Raw genomic sequence first — 21,932 nt, 5'->3', positions numbered from 1 at the left:
CGCCGCCGGGTCTGCAAAGGCAGCTCGGGGCAAGTCCCCACTTCTCGTCCATCCTAATTGTGGCCCTAAATCACTCCTGCCAGAGCCACCCAGAGGGGGATTTTTGGGCTAAACTATGGGGAGCCGTCCAGCAAGAGCGGACTGGCTCAGGCGTCCACACCGCTTTTGTGAAGCTGGCGCAGGCTCCGCGCCCTGGACACCAACAGCGCGCCCCGCCCGGAGTCGCCGCACCGGCCCTCCCTACGCGCGGGGGTCTTCCGCCACAAGGCCAGTCTCTCTGCTAGGGGAATCAGACTGCGGGGCACTTCCTACTGCTTCGCAGCACATATTCGTTTCTGTGATTATTTTATTAGTCTGTCTTCTTTAAACTTGAAGTTTTGTGACGACAGGGTCGTGTCTGCGTTGCCCACCACTATGGTCTCCATGGCTAGCGCTATGCCCGGAATTCAAAACATACGTATTGAATGAATGAATGAAGAAAGGAAAAAAAAATACTTATAATTCCAGAAATTGCACCGGAAGAGATTCAGTCCTTTAAACCTTAAAGGCTTTACGTCTCCTGAGGTTCCCTGAAAAATACAAATACTCAGCGGTTATAGTTAAGAGAGAAAATGTTGCCCAGGATGCGGTGGGGACGTAGGAGGAAGGAGGGCTCGATCACTGTTTCCTGCGGATACCATGCCGGGCCAGCCCTGTACTGGGGATGTGGTGACATGGCCTTACCTTCCGTGAAATGATGCCAGGACACACAGGGTACCCCCCAGTCCCTGCTCTTACTTTTGACTCCTCTTGGGGACCACAAATAAAAAAGGAACTGTGCTTGGGAGACTGTGATCTTACTCTATTTTTAACTGTACTCAGTTATTAAAAAATTAAACTGGAGAAGGAAATTGAGAAATCTATTGCCAAGAACCATTCTACAGTAGCAGGGTGGGCGCCCAAAACCTACAGGCCTCTCGTCGCAGGAGCCTCCATGTTCTTTGGTTTCTTCCCCTGCTGGGAGCTCAGCGCTCTCTGCCAGCCCGTTCTGACTCCTGCTCCAGCTGTACGTCTTGGCTTAGCCCTGATTTCCTGCTTCTTCTTCCCTTCCCAGCCAGACTTCTCCAGATTTCTCCAACTAAGTTGTGTTCAACATTTGAATAGTTGCACAGTCATTAGGGAGATCTTCAACTCATACACATTTTGAAAAATAATTAGTACACGATTTGTCAGATGGAAGGGCCATCTGCGAGTGTGATGTGGATACTTAGAAGACAGGCTGGGAAAAACATCTATCATGTCCGATCTCCCCTTAGAAAACGAGCCTGTTAGTTTCACTCTGAGTTGTGATTTTTAGTGTAGTTTCAGCTGTTTAAAATGTTTAACAAATATTTTCTTTTTGTCTTGACATCTTAAAGTTCTTTTTTTTTGAGACAGGGTCTCACTCTGTTGCCCAAGTTGAAGCTCACTGCAGCCTCGACTTTCTGGGCTCAAGCAATCCTCCCACCTCAGCCTCTATCCTCCCCGCACCCCATCCTCTCCAGTAGCTGGGACTACAGATGTAGGCCACCATGCCCAGTTTTTTTTTGTTTTTGTTTTTGTTTTTTTTAGTAGAGATGCGGTTTCACCATGTTGGGCAGGTTGGTCTTGACTTCCTGCCTCAAGTGATCTGCCCGCGTCTGCCTCCCAAAGTGCTGGGATGACAGGCGTGAAACACGCACCCTGCCATTCTATTTATTTTATTTTTTGAGATGGGGTCTCACTCTGTTCCCAGGCTGGAGTGCAGTGGTGCCATCTTGGCTCACTACAACCTCCGCCTCTCGGGTTCAAGTGATTCTTGTGCTTCAGCCTCCTGAGTAGCTGGGATTACAGGCACCTGCCACCACAGCTGGCTAATTTTTCTATTTGTATTAGAGATGGGGTTTCACCATGTTGGCCAGGCTGGTCTCAAACTCCTGACCTCAAATGATCCACCCACCTCGGCCTCCCAAAGTGCTGGGATAAAGGTGTGAGCCGCCATGCCCAGCTGCAGGCATTCTTTTTTTTTTTTTGAGACAGAGTCTCGCTCTGTCACCCAGGTTGGAGTGCAATGGCTCAAACTCGGCTCACTGCAACTTCTGCCTCCCAAGTTCAAGCAATTCTCCTGCCTTAGCCTCCTGAGTAGCTGGGATTACAGGTGTGCGCCACCACGCCCGGCTAATTTTTGTATTTTTAGTAGAGATGGGGTTTCATCATGTTGGCCATGCTGGTCTCGAACTCCTGACCTCAGGTGATCCATCCGCCTCGGCCTCCTAAAGTGCTGGGATTACAAGCGTGAGCCACTGCGCCCGGCCAAGCAGGCATTCTTATTTATTATTAATTCCTTAAAGTTCTAAGGTCCTTTTCTTTGGAAACACATGAAATATAACTATGTGACAAGAATAACATTTCTTGTTAACAGGAAGTACTCAAATAATTTTGGGGCCACAGACAATAGATAGTAAAGAAATGGCTTCTAATTTCAGAGATAAAATAATAACTAACCTGTGGGAAAAGAGAAGAGAAAGGTTGTACCAACTACAGTTATTTTGTTTCTGCCGTGTTTATGGAGGCTTCCATTTGTCCACTTTTTTATGTAAAACACAATTTGTTGAGTGGCTTCTATGTACTAGGCAAGGAGTTGGATACTGTGGCAGCTACCATACCTGCCTACATCCTAACCTCTTACCTCAAAAAGCTAAAACTCTAATAATATGAGACAGGTCTACAAGGAATCATGACACCAGACCATTTCTCAGGGGGCAGAAGTCCCACAGAGCTCCTGGGAATTCAGGAAAAAGCAAAGGGGGCTGTTCCTGGCTGAGACCAAGAACAACTTCTCAGAGACACTGAGTGAGAAGCCGGCCATGAAGGATGGTGTAGTTGTTTCCTGTTGCTGCCGTAACAAATACAGTTTTCCTTCCTTATCTGCAGGGGATACGTTCATCCCCCTGTGGATGCCTGAAACTGCAGATAGCCCTGAACCCTATATAAACTATGTTTTTCCTATACATACATACCTATGATAATTTATAAATTAGGCACAGTAAGAGATTAACAACAATAACTGGCCGGGTGCGGTGACTCACGCCCTGTAATCCCAGCACTTTGGGAGGCCAAGATGGGCGGATCACTTGAGGTCAGGAGTTTGAGACCAGCCTGGCCAACATGGTGAAACCCCGTCTCTACTAAAAATACAAAAATTAGCTGGGCGTGGTGGCGTGCACCTGTAGTCCCAGCTACTCGGGAGGCTGAGGCAAGAGAATCATTTGAACCCAGGAGGCGGAGGCTGCAGTGAACTGAGATCGTGCCACTGGACTCTAGTCTGTGCAACAGAGGGAGACTCCACCTCAGAAAAAAAAAAAAAGAAAAGAGAAAAAACTAAAAATAAAATAGAACCATTAAACCATTATAACAATATACTGTAATAAAAGTTATGTGAATTTGGTTTCTCTCTCCCAAAATATCTTACTGTATTGTACTCACCTATTTTCTGACTTTGGTTGACAGTAGGTAACTGAATCTGTGAAAAGCAAAGTCACAGGTAAGGGGGGAACTACTGAACCACAAACTTAGTGGCTGAAAGCAACATAACTTAATTATCTCATAGTCCTGTAGGTCAGAAGCCCAGTGTGGATCTTGTTGGACTAAAACCAAGGAGTTGGAGAGCTGCATCCCTTCCTGGAGGCTCTAGCAAAGGGGCTGTTCCTGCTAGTTGGGCTTTTAGCCTAATTCAGGTCTTTGTGGTTTTAGGACTGGGGAGTGTTTCTTGCTGGCTGTTCTCAGCTTCTGGAAGCTGCTGCATCCCTTGGCTTGTGGCCTCCATCTTCAAAACTAGCAGCAGGGTCAAGTCCTTCTTTTGCTGTTGCATCTTTCTAGCCTCCCCTTCTGCCTTCTACTGCTTTTAAGGACCCATTTGACTACGCTGAGCCCCACCTGAATAATCCAGCATAGTCTCCCCGGTTTAAGGTTTGTAACCACAACCACATCTACAGCTCCCCGTTTGCCAAGTCAGGTAACACAGTCACAGGTTTCAGTCATTAAGGCATGGACATCTTTGGGGGTGGCTATTATTCTGCCTACTGCAAATGAGAAGGATTTCAACCAAAAGAGAAACTGGGGAGGGGACATCCAGGCCTGGAAAGGCACAAGCAGGGTATGGGGACAGATCCTATGCAGGAAATAGCCATTTCATTGGACATGGGCTCAAGTGATCCTCCTGCCTCAGCCTCCCAAGTAGCTGGGACTACAGGCATGTGCCACCACGCTGGGCTCTCCGAAATAATTTTTACAGCTTACTCACCAAGTATTCGTTTGACTGTACATAATCGCAGAGCTGTGCCATCTCATCTGTCTACTTCTTTGTTTACTTCATTTCCCTATTTCTCTAACACCCTCCCTACTCTCTCAGAAGTCCATTATCTGCATGCCTCAAATACCAGGCTTTCTCTGTGACTTTGTTCTGTCCTTTTCTCCTTCCAAGTATCTTTACCTCAAACATTAGTTCTTCCTCCCACCAATGTCTTTCTGAAGGCTATTAGCTCTAGGACATTTTTCGAGTTCCAACCTCAAACCCAAGAACTCTTTTTGGCCTGGGGTTACCAACTATCAAATACAATCTGCAGAGACTGCATCCTGATTTGTGTAGATTTCCCTTTGCTCTCTGAAATTTGGCAGCCTCTTGGTTACTGGCCGGCTTCCACTTCTGCAGGTGAATCAGCTTATCATAATCTCATCATGGTTTTCATTATCAAACCCATTTATCAAGCAGGCAAAGATAACTCACTCGGTTTTTATTTATCAGCTCTGGTTGATAAAGCAAAATACTGAGGGTTTTTTTTTTTTTTTTTTAGGAGACGAGTCTCACTCTGTCGCCCAGGCTGGAGTGCAGTGGCATGATCTTGGCTTACTGCAGCCTCGGCCTCCCGGGTTCAGCAGTTCTCCTGCCTCAGCCTCCGGAGTAGCTGGGACTATAGGCACACACCACCACACCCGGCTAATTTTTTTTTTTTTTTTTTTTTTTTTGTATTTTAGTAGAGACAGGTTTCACCATGTTGCCCAGGCTGGTCTCGAACTCCTGAGCTCAGACAGTCCTCCCACCTCGGCCTCCCAAAGTGCTAGGATTACAGGCGTGAGCCACCTCGCCCGGCTGATAAAGCAAAATACTGGTCTTAAGGTCAGGCATGGTGGCTCACACCTGTAATCTCAGCACTTTGGGAGGCCGAGGCAGGATCACAAGGTCAGGAGATCAAGAACATCCTGGCTAACACAGTGAAACCCCGTTCTCTACTAAAAATACAAAAAAAAATTAGCTGGGCGTGGTAGCGGGTGCCTGTAGTCCTAGCTACTCGGGAGGCTGAGGCAGGAGAATGGCGTGAACCTGGGAGGCAGAGCTTGCAGTGAGCTGAGATCGCACCACTGCGTTCCAGCCTGGGCAACAGAGCGAGACTCCATCTCAAAAAAAAAAAAAAAAATACTGGTCTTAAAAGGAGCTGTAAAATAACAACCAAAACAACATTTAGTAGTTAATTTTAAATTCAAAGTTTAAAAACATATCATGAAAATGTTTCCTTTATAGTTACACAATTAAATATGTATTGTCAATTTAGATTAACTCAGATGACTTTGAAAATATTAATTTTGTTACGGAAATGGATTTTTGTTGAGATGAGAGTTTGGGCCTTACCCTGTTGCTCCTAAAGCAAGTTTTATCAATGTTTACCACAAACGTTTGATAAAAAATTTAAATGGAAGGTTTTGGAGCATATAGAGTTAAAACTTCACCTTTTCAATGGGATGTTTCTTTTAATTATAGACAAAGCAGCATTCTGCTCAGGTCTGCAAATGAAATGGAAGTTGCAGCCAACTGTAAACGTAATGAGAAATAAGTAAATAGTTGATGTTGCTGTCAGCTCACTCAGCAGAAAGAGTAAGCTTTCGGGGGACGTGGTAAGAAAAAAAATTGTTTTAGCAATTCTTCTCTTACTAACGTAAGTGTCAACACAAGAATTCTTTAAATGCATAATGTGATTTGTATCTTCATAGTGTATCTTTGAGCTTTTCTGGGAATGAATCTTCTCAAATTATTGAGCAATTCTGACTTACGCAACCACATACTTTATTACTCATCTGAGAAGCAGAGTGGCTATTTGGAGAATGAAGCTACACTTGGAGTCTCTGGAGGTGGCTGGAAAGGGAGGTCTGCGGGGACTGGTCAGGTGGTTGCCCTGGAAAGTTGCTGGAACCCTGGGCCTTCCCTAACTATGCATTAGAGGCTGTTGCTGTATTTTCCCGGAGATTCAGTTTTCCAAAATAGCTAAAAGCAAAGCAATTAGAAATAAATTAAAATCAGAGGAAAATGTACAGTCTCATGATTTTAATATTGGAAAACATGAATAAGAATTGAAATTTAATACTGAAGATTTTCTCCCCTGGCACCCAAATTGTTTTCATAATTGTACAAAATGAGAATTTGTAATGGTTACAATGGTTAAAATGGTAAGTTTTATGTAATGTATATTTTACCACAAATTTAAAAATACGATTTAAATTAAGAAAGAAAACTAGTGGCAAAACCTATTAAATAAAGGCTTTTTAAAAATACAAAATAGGCCAGGTGCGGTGTCTCACACCTGTAATCCCAGCAATTTGGGAAGCCAAGGCGGGTGGATCACTTTGAGCTCAGAAGTTCAAGACTAACCTGGCCAACATGGCGTAACCCTGTCTTTACTAAAAATACAAAAATTAGCCGGACGTAATGGCGCAGGCCTGTGGTCCCAGCTACTCAGTAGGCTGAGGCAGGAGAATCACTTGAACATGGGAGGCAGAGGTTGCAGTGAGCTGAGATTGCACCACTACACTCCAGCCTAGGTGACAGAGTGAGATTCTGTCTCAAACAAACAATAATAATAATAATACTCACTGGGCAAGGTGGCTCATGCCTGTAATCCTAACACCTCGAGAGGCAGAAATCACCTGAGCCCAGGAGTTCGGGACCAGCCTGGACAACATAGCAAAACACAGTGTCTACAAAAAATACAAAAATTAGCCAGGCGTGGTAGCATGCGTCTGTAGTCCCAGCTGCTGGGGAGACTGAGGTAGGAGGATCCCTTGAGCCTGGGAGGTCGAGGCTGCAGTGAGCCGTTATCGTGCCACTGCACTCCAGCCTGGGTGACAGACCCAGACTCTGTCTCAAAAAAGCAAAAACAAACAAAACAGTAATACTCCACTTTTCCCTAAATCTGACGTCCAATATTATAAACTCTGTGGAAAATGTCTAGGAAATGAGGGAGCAAAAGGTCTTTTGATAGTTGAAATAGCTGTCAGAAAGTTCTGGTTCTCTGCATAGAAAAAAAGCTTTTAAGGGTAAGAAGTTCTATTAGTTTTTACTTTACATATAATTTTAATAAGCTAAGCAATGTTTCTTTGCTAACAGATTAAAAGTTGAAAATTAATAAGGTATGATATATTACTAAAGACTGGATTCTTAATAGCAGAGAAAAAAATAGCTGATTACCTAACAGAGACAAAACAACTCTAAAGAAAAAACCAACTGAGGCAAAAGTTTTTCCTTCTACATTCACATTCAACACTCAACACACTTCTGGTCACCAAAACGTGTGGGTTTTTCCCATCACACACCAACTGGGTGTCCTAGAATAATTCAGTTCAATTCTGACACTATCTACCTGGAGTTAGTGCAGACCCCATAGGTTAAGGGCTCAGTCCTAGAAAACTGCCCCCATTTGGGATGCCAATAGTAGGTTGTCACCTAAACTGGTAATCAACTGGCTGTAAATCACTTTTCACTGCCCCTTCTCAGGTTTTATTAGTTTGCTAGGATGGCTTATAAAACTCATGGAGGCCGGGTGCAGTGGCTCATGCCTTTGGGAGGCCGAGGCTGGCAGATCACTTGAGGTCAGGAATTTGAGACAGCCTGGCCAACATGGTGAAACCCCATCTCTACTGAAAAAAAATTAAAAAACAACAAAAATTACCCAGGCATGGTGCTGCACGCCTGTAATTCCAGCTACTCGGGAGGCTGAGGCAGGAGAATCACTTGAACCCGGGAGGTGGAGTTTGCAGTGAGCTGAGATCATGCCATTGCTCTCCAGCCTGGGCGACAGAGTGAGACTCTGTCTCAAAATAAATAAATAAGTAAAAATAATAAAACTCATGGAAACACCCGCATTTACAGGTTAATGACAGATACTATAAAGGATACAGATGAACAGAAGAGATACATAGGTTGAGGTCTGGAAGAGTCCTGAGTGCTGGGCTTTCTGTCCCCATGGAGCTGGAGTGTGCCACCCTCCCAGCATGCAGATATATTCATCATCCCAGAAGCTCCTGAACACTGCAGTTTATGGAGGCTTTATGATGTTGGCATGATTATTAACTCAATCACCAGCCCCTCTCCCCTTCCTGGAGGATGGGAGATAGGGCTGAAAGTTCCAAGAGTCTAATCATGACTTGGTCTTTCTGGCAACCAGTCTCCATCCAGGAGCCACCAACAGTCACCTGATTGGAAGAAAGATGCTCCTATCGCCCAGGAAATTCTGAGGGATTCAGGAGCTCTGTGTCAGGAATTGGGGTCAAAGACTAAATATTAGAACAGAAGATTCTCCTAGCGCCCCTACATACAAGGATATTAAGAGCTCTGTCTCAGGAACTGGAGGCACAGACTAATAGATATACATTTCATAATAACTAACCACCACAACAACAATTCCTCAAAACACAGACAAAGCCTGGTGTGGTGGCTCATGCCTATAATCCCAACACTCAAGACCAGCCTGGGCAACATGGCAGAATAACAGCTCTACAAAAAATACAAAAAAATTAGCCTGGTGGGATGGCATACGCCTATGTTCTCCCCCACCCAACAAAAACGAAAAACAAAAAAAAAGACCAAAAAAAAAAACAAAACCCAAAACTGTTAAATTGAATGTATTAAGTGCAATTTTTTTTTTTTTGAGACAGGGCCTCTGTCACCTAGACTGGAGTGCAGTGGGAGCAATCATGGCTCACTGCAGCCTCAGCCTCCTAAATAGCTGGGACCACAGGCATGTGCCACTATGCCCGGCTAATTTTTTTTGTATTTTTATGTAGAGACAATGTTTTGCCATGTTGCCCAGGCTGGTCTTGAACTCCTGGACTCAAGTGATCCTCCCACCTCAGCCTCTCATAGTGCTGGGATTACAGGTGTGAACCACCACACCTGGCGTTGAATTTTACCATTAAAATGTTCTTTACATATGGTTTTTGGGGGAGAATATCTTCTCTGTTCTTAAGGAATGTATAATTTAGTTAAGGACATAAACTACTGTATATGGATATAAAACAACTCTAAAACAAATGAAACAAGTCGATGTTCCATTTTCTTCTCGGTTGTCTGGGTCTTGCATGATCTGATCCTATTCTATTTTTATGCTACTGCCCATAGAGAACATTCTTCTGTAGTTAGGCAGGTTTTATTTTATTTTATTTTATTTTGAGATAGAGTCTGGCTCTGTCGCCCAGGCTGGAGTGCAGTGGCGCCATTTCGGCTCACTGCAACCTCCACCTCCTGGGCTCAAGCGATTCTCGTGCCTCAGTCTCCTGAGTAGCTGGGATTACAGGCATGTACTCCCATGCCTGGTTAATTTTTGTATTTTTAGTAGAGAAAGGGTTCCGCTACGTTGGCCAGGCTGGTCTAGAACTCCTGGCCTCAAGGGATCCGCCCGCCTCGGCCTCCCAAAGTGCTGGGATTACAGGTGTGAGCCACCGTACCCAGCCATAGGTGATATTCTATAGGAGCCTCAGGGAGAGAACCCCTACACTATCCTGGCTTCACAACTGCAGAGGCCTCACAAGCAAGTGGATTCTCTGTGTCTGCTAGGCCTGGAATCGTTCTCTGCTTTGGTTGAGGCTGGAGACACAAGTCTTTGAGTTCCCCTCTTCCTCACTCCACAAAGTCCATTCCTCTTTCAGAGGAAGTATAAGGGAGTAATTTGTTTTCAGTTTCCTTACTTATGAGCATGTTGTAATCATGTGCCTTTTTTTTTTTTTTTTTTTTTTTTTTTGAGATGAAGTCTTGCTCTGTTGTCCAGGCTAGGGTGCAGTGGCTTGGTCTCCACTCACTGCAACCTCCACCTTCTGGGTTCAAGCAATTCTCCTACCTCAGCCTCCTGAGTAGCTGGGATTACAGGTGCCTGCCACCACGCCCAGCTAATTTTTGTATTTTTAGTAGAGACAGGGTTTCACCATTTTGGCCAGGCTAGTCCCGAACTCCTGACCTCATGATCCACCAGCCTCAGCTTCCCAAAGTGCTGGGATTACAGGCGTGAGCCACCATGCCCAGCCTCATGACTTCTTGAGATTATCTAGAGAGGGCATTATAATTCAGTGTTTCCAATCTCTGGAGTTAGATCTATGAAGGTCTGAATCTCCGCTCTTTGATCTTGGACAAGTTACTTGAGCCGTCTGCACTTCAGGATCCTTTTTTATAAAATGGGTTGAATAACATGGTCGTTTTGAGAATTAAATGATATAATATACAAATTTAGAGCAATACTTGGTATAGAATAAGGACACACACATACACATATGTATATACTATGTCAGTTAATTTATACACTCCAATTTTGTTACTACTGTCCGCTCTATGCTCAGCTGGTCTTGTGTTGTCTCTTTTTCTCCTCTTCTCAGCTAGATACATTATGTAGATGTGCTTATTTAACTGATTAACTTTAAAACATTTTCTGGACCAGGCATGGTGGCTGAAGGCTGTAATCCCAGCACTTTGTGAGGCCAAGGCAGGCAGATCACCTGAGGTCAGGATTTCGAGACCAGCCTGGCCAACATGGTGAAACCCCATCTCTATTAAAAATACAAAAATTAGCCGTGCATGGTGGAGCATGCCTATAATCTCAGCTACTCCAGAGGATGAGGCAGGAGAATTGCTTGAACTCGGGAGATGGAGGTTGCAAGGTTGCAGTGAGCTGAGATCTCACCATTGCATTCCAGCCTGGGTGACAGAGCAAGACTCCATCTCAAAAAAAAAAAAAAAAGAAAAAAATAAAAAAAATTATGTTAACTATCCTACTATAGAAGTTTCAGGTTATAAGACAAAACCATTCAGAATCACTACACTACATCCAGAGACTACCACTTTTAACATTTGGCTGTGTAATTTTCTGGGCTTTAAAAATAGTTTAAAAAATATATATGTGTACATAGTTTATTGTATATACATATAAAATAAACTTATATTGTTGCTGTTTTTCCTTTCTTTTTTTTGTTTTTAGTAGAGATGGGATCTTACTCTGTTGGCTAGGCTGGTCTCGAACTCCTGGCCTCAAGTGATCCACCCATCTCAGCTTCCCAAAGTGCTGGGATTACAGGCATGAGCCACCATGCCCAGCATGTGTTTTTCTTGAACACCTCTACCACACTATAAACCCCATCAGGGGATAAATCTTATGGTTTTGCTTACCATGTTATCCCAAGTATGATTTATTTTAGCACATGGCTCATAGCAGGTACCAATAACAAAACAAAACAGAAAACAAAACAAAAACCCAAACATGGGTTTTTTAATTTTAGCACATGGTTCATAGCAGGTACCAATAACAAAACAGAAAACAAAACAAAAACCCAAACATACAACAACAAACAAAAATGAGAAGGAATGAATGACTCCATGTTAATAAACACAAATGGTTAATCACAGCATTCTTCCATGTGAGCGTGTCAGCTTTCCCAACCAAGCCCCTATCTTGGAAACTTGTTTCCAATTTGTCTGTATTCATATATATATATAAAATTTAAAAATTTTAATGTTTTTTAAAAAAGGCACAAAGAATAGTATAGCACACATTATTGAACCCAACCTCCCAGAACCAACAACTTTTAAGATTTTGAGTTTTATTTCCATTTTTTAAATAAAAGAAAGCATTGTAAAGTTGAAGTCTTCATTTTTTTTCTCTGCTCAATTTCCCTCCTTCCCTCTAATATAAACAACAGCTGTCATGAATTTGGTGTGTGTGATATTGCATTCTATGTCTATACTTATATAAAGTATGTGATCATTTTAGGTTCTGTGGGATTTTGATTATTTATAAATATGGTATCACAGTGTATATATAGTTCTGCAACTTGCTTTTTTTCACTCCACACTGCTTTTGAATTCTTTCTACCATCATTTATCCTTTACAACTACAGAGCTAGTTCATTAACTTAGCTACTGTGTATATTCCATCATTTGGATATCTACCTTTTATTTTCCTACCCCTTGACTGGACATTTGGGGTTTTTCTCAATTTTTCACTACTGCAAACAATGCTGAAATGATCATTGTAACTGCAACATTTTTATTAGGTATTTTATGCACAAATTTTAAGGTCCATTAAATCTATTTTATAATATTTTTCATTCCACAAGTGTTTTAAAAATTATTTTTACATCTTTGAAGGCAGAGCAGGAGCAGGATCTTTAAACACACAACAAAAAAAGATTAGCAGCCATGTGGCTTGGGGTTGGGGTGGAGAAAGTGTAGTCAGCTTAAGAGTGAAAAGAAGGCCAAGCATGGTGGTGTGCGTCTGTATTCCCAGCTACCCTAGAGGCTGAGGCAGGAGGATGGCTTGAGCTCAGGAGTTCAAGGCTGATGTGGGCTGCAGTAAGTTATGATTGTGCCACTGCACTCCAGCGTGGGCAATGGAGTGAGACTCTGTCTCTAAGAAAAAAAGGAAAAAATGTGGAAAAGTACATAGGTAATGCCAGTAGGGCTCAATTGCTGAATATTGGCTGGAGACTTATTTTGCTCCCAGTACTGTGCAAGATATCTGGGTAGCATACAGGATACTATCAAAAAATTAAATTGAATTCTAAGCTACACGATGATGGTTTCTTTTTTTGTTTTTTTTGTTTTTTTTTTTTTTTTTGCACACTTCTGCTGGCAGGAAGAGATTACGGTTTGATTATCAGAGCCCAAAGAAGAGAGAAAACAGAGATCTGAGAAGATTCCCTGGAAGAGCTGAGGCCTTAAGAGATTGAAAGAGAGGAAGGAGGGGAGGAGGATGAACCAGGGACTGAAGGCTGGGTGAGACTGTCAAAATAGTGCACAGATAATGACCTTTACTACTGTTTCCCATGAGAGTAAAATTTAAAAATTTCACAAGAGTTTGTCAATTAAAGAGGAAATCGAGTTGACTTTAAACACTATGTTGACCCTCAGCATCACTTGCCACAGATATAGGTGGTAGGAAGTATGATGTTAGGAGAGCCAGAAGTAGCCTGAGGATTTGGCTTCCAGTCTATTATTTCTACTGTGAATCTTTGCACCATCCCTGCTTCTGTCCCTGTACCAGATCCACAGTCCTCAAATGGATAGTGAAGCTGTTCAAAACCCACGACCTCACTTGCTGGTATATACGGTACTATACTATTCCCTACACCATAAAATACTTCTCAGAAACAAAATATATATGGGGAGGGGAGGTTGATTAAATTAAATCAGGTTAAATTTGGGTGTGCATCAGACGTTCTTTTTTTTTTTTTTTTGAGACGAAGTTTTGCTCTTGTTGCCTAGGCTGGAGTGTAATGATGCGATCTCAGGTAACCGCAACCTCCGCCTCCCTGGTTCCAGTGATTCTCTTGCCTCAGCCTCCCGAAGAGCTGGGATTACAGGCATGAGCCACCACGCCTGGCTAATTTTGTATTTTTAATAGAGACGGGGGTTTCTCCATGTTGGTCAGGCTGGTCTCGAACTCCCGACCTCAGGTGATCCACTGGCCTAGACCTCTCAAAGTGCTGGGATTACAGGCGTGAGCCACCGCTTCTGGCAAACGTTCTTCTTAATTGTTTGATTCCACTGTCCCAATAGCCGTCTGTCCTTTTCTGCCCCTATTTTTAGTGTCCAGCCACTAGTTGGTAACTTGGTGGCTCCTTCAGGCCTGCTAACTTTTTTTTTTTCTTCCACCAAGACTGGTATGAGATACTTAAGAATAGTGGCTTTAACGACAGTTACCAACTTTTAATACAAATGCAGTCGAGAGGGCAAATACTCAAGTTTGGGGGCAGATAGCAGCCAGTCAAATAGGTTCGAGAGGCCCCTGGCGAGCTACCGCAGGCCAGCAGGGAGGCGGTGGGCAGGTGGCGGTCGAGGCCGGAGGCAGGAAGCGCGGCCGGGCGGGGCTGGGCGGAGCGGCCGCGGAGGAGCAGGGGCCGCAGGCGCCCCGCCCGGACTGGTATGCGGCCGAGAGTGACGCGGGAGGCGGGGTCACGTGACGCCCGTGGAATGCCAACAATGTAGCGAATGTCCCACTTGGGTCTGCGCTTTGGAACCGCGGCGTGAGCGCCCCGGGAAGATGGAGCAGTCGCCGTCCACGCCACCGCCGCCGCCCGGGGCTCCCCCGTCCCTGCGGGGCCAGCAGCAGCTCCAGCCACCAGTGCCCGGTCTCCCGGCGCGAGAGGCCCGGGAGCCGCTGGCCAGGACGCCCCCGAGGGTGTAGACCGCGCCCCTGGAGGTGAGGGGGCTGGGAGCTGGGGTCGGGGCGGCAGCTGGGAGGGTGGCGAGAGTTTCCGCGAAGCGGTCGAGCCCTGCGGCTCCGCGCACCTACCGTGGTGCCGAGGCTCCGGGAAGGGCGCCCGGCGGGGCGGCCGAGGAAGTTTGTCCGGACGGAGCCCTGCGCCCTGCCCCCACGGTCCGCGCCCGCCCGGAGCCGCCCCCGCCCGGCGGCTCGTAGTCCAGGCCGTACGGAGCCCGCGGAGCCGGTTCCAGAGGAGCCGGGGAAGTTGGAGGCCGGCGTCGGGCGGGGGCAGCGGGGTTGCGCCGCTTTGTTGTGCGGCGACCGGGGCGGCCGGGATCCCGGCGGGGCAGGGGCGGCGCGGGCGGGGGGCGGTGTCCTAGACCCGAAAGGCCGTAGCGCCGGGCGCGCCTCTGCTTCCGCTGTCTCCCGGGGCTCGGCTTTCCGCTAGACGCCCGGCTGGGCGCCCCTGACAGCCTCGGGACCCCCCGTCCGGCGGCGCAGCGGTCCCACGGATCCGGGGCCGTCCTCCCGGTCGCGCCATCGTCCCACGGGCCAATTAGTCTTTCGGAGCCCGCCCTGTTGGCCCCCGCCGGCCGCCCCGTCGTCCCGCGAGCCGACGGACCCACGGCCGTGCCGCAGTCGAGGCCGCGCCGCCCCTCAGCCCCCGGTGGCTGCGCCGCCTCACCCACCGCCGCGCGGTTCCCACCCCGTCCCCCGCGGCCGCGCCGCCGGCTCACGGGCCAGTCAGCTCCTCAGAGGCCACCGGACCCTGGGGGCGCCGTTCCTCCCGGGCTGCGGGCGGCCAGGCCCTGCTCGGCGTCTCCCGGCCGGCTGCCGCGCCAACTCTGCGAGTTTGCTCACGGTCTTGGCGGGACGCGGCCCGAGCCGCAGGAGCGCTTTCGTGGCCACGCGAGCGGCGGCCGTTGCATAACACGCCATTCCCTTGCCCTAGTTTAGCGACGTGTGGGGGGCTTGGCTTTCTCTTCTGATGTAAGCTCACCTGCGCTTAGCTCCCCAGCCGGACTCTGGAGACGGGGATTCTGACATCATTCACATCTTGCCATCACATCTTTCAGCCCAACTCCAGAACTTCTGGGGAGCTTTCCCTCGGGGATGGAGTGCGGCCTGGAGCAAACCCGTTTGTGAAATCCAAGTCTCCAGTGTCCCGAGGGTTGGGAACGGGGGGCGAGGCGAGGAATGGACCCTGAAGAAGGTAAAACCCACCCGACCAGGGCGCCAAGCAGCCGGTAACAGGGTCCCGAGTTAGCTCGGCGGCTGGCGGCTGTTCTGAGGCCTTTGGATGAGAAATGCTATTTTGCGAGGATCATCATGAAAGAACTTAACTTGCAGATTTTGTTGACAAAAATGTTGTTGTTATTTTAAGACAAGATCTCGCTCTGTCTCCCAGGCTGGAAGGGAGTGGCGCGATCTCGGCTCACTGCAACCTCCGTCTCCCAGGTTCGAGCGATTCTCCTGCCTTAGCCTCCCACGTAGCTGGGATTACAGGCCCGCGCCACCAGCCCAGCTAATTTTGTATTTTTTAGTAGAGACGGGTTTCGCCGTGTTGGCCAGGCTGGCTCACGAACTCCTGACCTCAGGTGATCCACCTGCCTCGGTCTCCCAGAGTGCTGGGATTACAGGCGTGAGCCACCGCGCCCCACCTGACAAGAATTTTGAACAAGAACTTTTACGTTTTCACGCTTCTCTAGGATGGATATAAGAGTGTTTGTTGTTGTTGTTGTTGTTTTTTGAGACGTTGTCTTGCTCTGTCGCCCAGGCTGGAGTGCAGTGGCACGATCTCGGCTTACTGCAACCTCGCCTCCTGGGTTCAAGCGATCTCCTACCTCAGTCTCCCGAGTAGCTGGAATTACAGGCGTGTGCCACCACGCCCGGCTAATATTTTGTATTTTTAGTAGAGACGGGGTTTCGCCGTGTTAGCCAGGATGGTCTCAATCTCCTGACCTTGTGATCCGCCCGCCTCAGCCTTCCAAACTGCTGGGATTACAGGCGTAAGCCACCGCACCCAGCCAAGAGTGTTTTTAATGTAATAGCATTAAAAAAATTATTTCACCTTAACTACTAAGCCATAGAGTATACATTTGGCCGGTAAATAATTCAAATTAATAGCTGAACAGCTCTTTTCACAAAGTATTCAACAAATACGTACATTTTTAAAGGAAAGTTTGCCCGTATTTTAATAAGAAACAAATATACTGAAATTTGAATGGGAAATCACAAAAATGTGTGTGATCTTGCACAAGTGTTCTGCTTAAAATTTTAACTTAGAAGATGAGGGGCCTTCCCTTAATCATGGAAAAAGTAACTCATGGCTGATTATTAGGAAATTTGTGCTAAATCTTGTTGTATATTTTTGGTAAGCTGCTTTGTATGTTTTTTTTTTTTCTGTAACAACCGTTGTAATAAGGTAGTAACAGAAAAAATATTCCAAAATGAGAACGTATAAACTGTTTATGACGTCTATTTAACTGTAATTAACAAGTCAGTGTCTCACAAAGTTTTGTCTCATGCAGGTATAGAAGGCACTGAATATAATAATAGTGTAATGAATATACCAGCATTCCTTTGAATATAAGTTGGTGAACATTTAATAACTTTACAAATCTCAGGCAGTTTAAGGTATTTGAGCAGAGGCTAGCCTGTCTTCCAAAATTACCAAGGTGAATTACTAGAATCATTGAATTATAGAACTGGAAGGGATTCTTCTGGCTTCTCCATCGAGTTTGAAATAGTTTAAGTGTAAATTGGAGCTGTACGTGTTCCTTAGCAAATCACAGGGTTGGTGGGAGGGGCTTTCTTTTGGTGGGAGGGGAATGATTTTACAATAAGATTCCTTGTTATTTTAAATGCTATGTTGTAAATAGCCAGCCTTGGGCTCCTAAACTCCACCGAGGGGTGGGGTAGGGTTGGGGATTGAAGCTGGTAAATTGACCATAAACAGAGGAAGGATTTCGGGAAGCTGGGGTTAGGGGAGAGGTGTTCTTTTTTGTATTAGAAAAACCATACCAACACCATTTTCGAAAAGCTGCTTTTGTATTTTATTTTGTAGTTAAAATCATGTGAAACTTCTGAACAGTATTTCTTACTGACTTTTTAAAAACAGTTGGCGTGAGGAAATACAGAAGGTAAATTCAGATGCATTGACTCTGTCTTGACTAAATCTGTTCTAAAAAGTACCGAAATATTCTGATGATCAGAAAGAAGGGAAAGGCTTGATTGAAGTGACTGACTTCTAGCTCTAAACATTCTCTGAATCTTCTTCCTTTTAAAAAGTCTATTGCTTAGTAATTCCTCCAGAAGGAATTGGCCTTCAAATTACACAAGTCCAGGGGCATCGTTCCCATTGTATGCTAGGTCACTGCTGCTCTCTGTAATGGGCTTTATTACATAGAGTGCCCTGTGATGGCCCCAGTGTGAGGGCAGCCCTGCTTGGGATGTTCATTTCACTGTTAGCTGTTCTCTCAGTATTTTAAGGCTAATGTTACGTAATGTTACGTGATTATTATTTTTTATTTTTTTTTATTTTTGAGATGGAGTCTCGCTCTGTCACCCAGGCTGGAGTGCAGTGGCACAATCTCGGCTCACTGCAAGCTCCTCCTCCTGGGTTCACACCATTCTCCTGCCTCAGCCTCCTGAGTAGCTGGGACTACAGGCCCCCCGCCACCATGCCCAGCTAATTTTTTTTTTTACTTTTAGTAGAGACGGGGTTTCACCGTGGTAGCCAGGATGGTCTCTATCTCCCGACCTCGTGATCCACCCGCCTACAGGCATGAGCCACCGCGCCCGGCCTGTTAGGTGATTATTAGTTTTATTTTGAAAGTATGAAAACAGCAAGGTAATATTGGAAATAAAGACATTGGTTATGATGTTAAAATTAGAACGGAAATTTGGCATTGTTTAATGTTTGCCGTTCACCCTGGGAAGACTTCGTTGGTTATCATCTAGATCATGTCAAGTTAATTGTGACAAGTGTTTTAAGTTAATTCACAAATACTTTTTGTTTGTGTGACAATATTTGACATACATGGGAATTTTTCTGGGATAAAAATGAAAAAATCCCATATTTTGTAGCCATGGTTTGTGTTTCTTGTTAACACTGATTATTAGAATCTTGTAGTGTAGTTTAGATCCTATAGACCCTTGATCGGTTAGGATGGTAAGGATCTTAAGAATGTAAGCTGGATTTTGAAAGGCGTGGGCCTCTGTTTGGAATAGTGAGCCTCCCTGCCTCTAGGCAGTTATCTTGAGCAGGAATGCTAAGGGCCAACATGGTTCATTACTAGTTAACTCCATTCCTACTCGGGAGTCTCACTCATTTTTCTCATTAAATGTACCCGGACGACACCTGCACCCTCCCCAACATTTTTTGGCTGTTTTGTTCATCTTTCTCTCCCACGTTTGAGCCTTTTCATTGGAAGTTCCAGGCTCCAAGAATAGCTTTGCACTTCCTCTATCAAATCATAGCCCTTCAGCCTTTCTAATTTTGGTGAAACATCCCTTTGTCTAAGATACCTTCTCCAAATAATCTCAACACCTTCCTGAAGAATTGTGCTCCTCCATGGAAGTAGGCAGGGATTCTTTGGACAGTCACAGTATTTATTACTTCAGTCCATAGCAGTGATTCTCAAATGGGAGGGGTGTTCTAACTCCCTAGCTGGAGCGTATCCAAAACTTGGAGGGGTGCAGAGGAGGCAAGGCTTTCTTAACGATTGAGAACCGCTGCTGGGCTATGAAATTGAGTATAAGATGGCCCATCCTGTTGGGTCACTTGCTATTACGAAAGGTGCAAAGAACTAATAATGTATCTGCAACTTGGTCACTCTGTTGCGATATCTTGAGTACACACTTCTGTAGCTCAATTTTTTTTATGCCATTTATATTTGCATAATGTATATCATAAAAATATAATGTACAAAGCTGTCTAATAGAGAATGTGATGGTGTCTTTTTCCCCGAGACTGTAAGCTTATGTAGAAGTGATACGCTGGCTGGGCATGGTGGCTCATGCCCGTAATTCCAGCACTTTGGGAGGCCGAGGCGAGGGGATCACTCGAGTCCAGGAATTCGAGACGAGCTTGGGTGACATGGCGAAACCCCATCTCATGGCGAAACTCCCCCTCAGATCTTGCCACTGCACTCCAGCCTGGGCAACCAAAGTGAGACCCTGCCCCCCCCCTCAAAAAAAAGACCCAATTCTACCTAGGTGAGACCTTATAGTGTCCAGCACAATGCTCAGTACACATATGGCAATGCCAAGTTCTCTGAGGCCTTGTGATGATGCTGCTATTGGAGAGTGGGAATTCTTCTAAAGTGTGTTTTCCTGGATCCCCAGAGGAATGCAATCACTGCCTTCCTCAAAGACCCTCATTATGAGAGGTAGCCCTTGGCCTGTGGCTTCCTGGCCTGACAGTGCTGGAGTGGTACATCCACATAGTGGTTTATGATTCTGACATTTAGCATCTGGCTGGAGGCCTGGCCCGTCTGCCTGATTTAGTTTCAGCTTTGCTAGTTAATTATAGTAGGGATATGATTTAAATAATAGCTGGAATTTTAGGTTCAAGAAATCGTGCTTCAGAAAATGCCAACGTGTGTCATTAGTGCAGGTCCCATGAGACATTGGTTTGGTTGGTTCCTTGGTTGGTGCTTGATGTGTGTTTGGCAGCCAGTGTGGGTTTGTGAAGCACTAGGATAAATTAGAATAAAAATTCTTGAACATCTGATAGCATTTTCCAGGATTGGATTGAGGGTTGGAATTGGGTTTGGTAGGACCAAATTAAAGGCATGCTTAAAATTTTGCTCTCACATTGTTTACACAGGCCACCTATATTAAGCATGGGATTTAGTAGTTGTCTCAGCTCTGGATTTAGAGAATGAGGTGTTTTTGTTTTGTGAGTTGTTATGGTTTTAAAATTCCAGTGTTTGTAGTTTCTTACTTAAAATGTGTGTAAATCAATTGGTGATGCCAAAGAAATTTCCAAAGTTAGATTTACTTTGCTTGATATCCCCATTTTTTTAAAGTCCACATCCATGAGGGTCATATTTATAAAACTCTTGATGAAAGAAAAATTTCCCATATGTGAAGTCTGATTAAAATGGTATAGTAATATGTCAGAGTTGTTCATTTCCAGCTGCAGTCTTGACTGATGAGTATTCTCATGAAAATTCTTTCAAAAGTTCATAATTTGGCCATGAAATCAACTGTCTTCAAACTAAAGCTTAAAATACACTGTCTGAAGCTGAAAAAACGCTTTCATTCTTTATGAAACTGAAGGAACGTTTCATCCTTTCTAAAGTACTCAGGCAAGAACACAGTTTATCCATAGGTACTATTTTTTACATATTCACTTAAGACAGGGACAGCCCTTGTGGTATCCCTAGACTAGTGCCTCACTATGGTGGGAGATGGAGAAAAAATCAGAACAGCTTGTGGGGTCCTCCCCCTCCCTCCGTACCAAACAAAACCAGGTGGTAGGTTTAGGGATGTCACTGAATAATCCTCTCAACCCTTTCGTATGTTTGAAATTTTTCATAAGCAAATGTTGAGGGGGGAATGGAAAAAGAAAGAAAAACCAGGACTCCTGATCTGGCTTCTGTTTAAGGACACAGCCACTTAGTATTTCTTTGCTCAGGTATAAACAGACATCGACATAGAAATGTCCAGACTCGACTACCCTGGTTGATTTTACTATTTGAATGTTTGTGGCACCCACAGATGCTTAACACCCCAAGTGTCTCTAGGAGCGTGGCTCTGCTGTGAGTCAGTGTCTGTGTGGTGGAGGGCCAGTGGGGTGGGGAGGTGTAGCTGCCCTAGGGTTTGGACTTCACGTGGAGACTTTACCCTGCTATATCCTACCCAGTCCCTAGGTCCAGTCTTCTCATTGTGTAGCTATGTTTATTTATTTATTTATTTTTGAGGTGGAGACTTGCTCTGTTGCCTAGGCTGGAGTGCAGTGGAATGACCTCGGCTCACAGCAGCCCCCGCCTCCCAGGTTCAAGCGATTTCCAGCTAATTTTTGCATTTTTAGTAGAGACAGGGTTTTGCCATGTTGGCCAGGCTGGTCTTGAACTCCTGACCACAGGTGATCTTCCTGCCTTCCTGCCTCCGGCTCCCAAAGTGCTAAGATTACAGGCATGAGCCACTGCACCCAGCCGTGTAGCTATGTTTAAAAAGGGAGCCGTTGTTCAAACACAAATTTGCTAAATAGGAATAGTTAGGAGACTTTTTTCCCCATTTTTAAAAATTGAGGAAAAATATACATATTTATCCTTTTAACCATTCTTAAGTATACAGTTCAGTTAAGTGGCGTTAAGTGGCATTAAATGCACCATTACTGCAAACATCACCACTGTCTATACATAAGACTTTTTCATCATCCCAAACAAAAACTGTACCCCTTAAATAAAAATT

General features: G+C 45.2%; 1 protein-coding gene and 1 long non-coding RNA gene across 5 annotated transcripts in view; one reads left to right on the top strand and one right to left on the bottom strand.

Annotated features, from left to right (window-relative positions):
- Window positions 1-273: 273 nt before the first annotated feature.
- LOC109029402 (uncharacterized) lies at window positions 274-5,863 on the bottom strand. Its single transcript, XR_002008459.4, has 3 exons — window positions 5,782-5,863; window positions 3,484-3,520; window positions 274-1,117 (listed from the first exon to the last, which is right to left on the bottom strand). It is a non-coding gene; the product is annotated as an uncharacterized lncRNA (long non-coding RNA).
- An 8,366-nt stretch (window positions 5,864-14,229) lies between these two features.
- LATS2 (large tumor suppressor kinase 2) overlaps window positions 14,230-21,932 on the top strand; it is an 88,224-nt gene continuing 80,521 nt past the window's right edge. For 2 of the 4 annotated variants that reach the window (XM_055360128.2, XM_031001400.3), the window contains exon 1: window positions 14,235-14,504. The gene's annotated coding sequence lies outside the window, so the exon portion shown is untranslated. Of the gene's footprint in view, window positions 14,505-15,316; window positions 15,721-21,932 lie in introns of those variants that run through there. The other 2 variants (XM_031001397.3, XM_031001398.3) reach the window with 2 other exon arrangements.

The sequence above is a fragment of the Gorilla gorilla genome, chromosome 14, assembly GCF_029281585.2.
Source record: "Gorilla gorilla gorilla isolate KB3781 chromosome 14, NHGRI_mGorGor1-v2.1_pri, whole genome shotgun sequence".
NCBI lineage: Eukaryota > Metazoa > Chordata > Mammalia > Primates > Hominidae > Gorilla > Gorilla gorilla.
The sequence above is the reverse complement of the archived record's forward strand: the minus strand, read 5'-3'. Positions and strand labels throughout refer to the sequence as shown.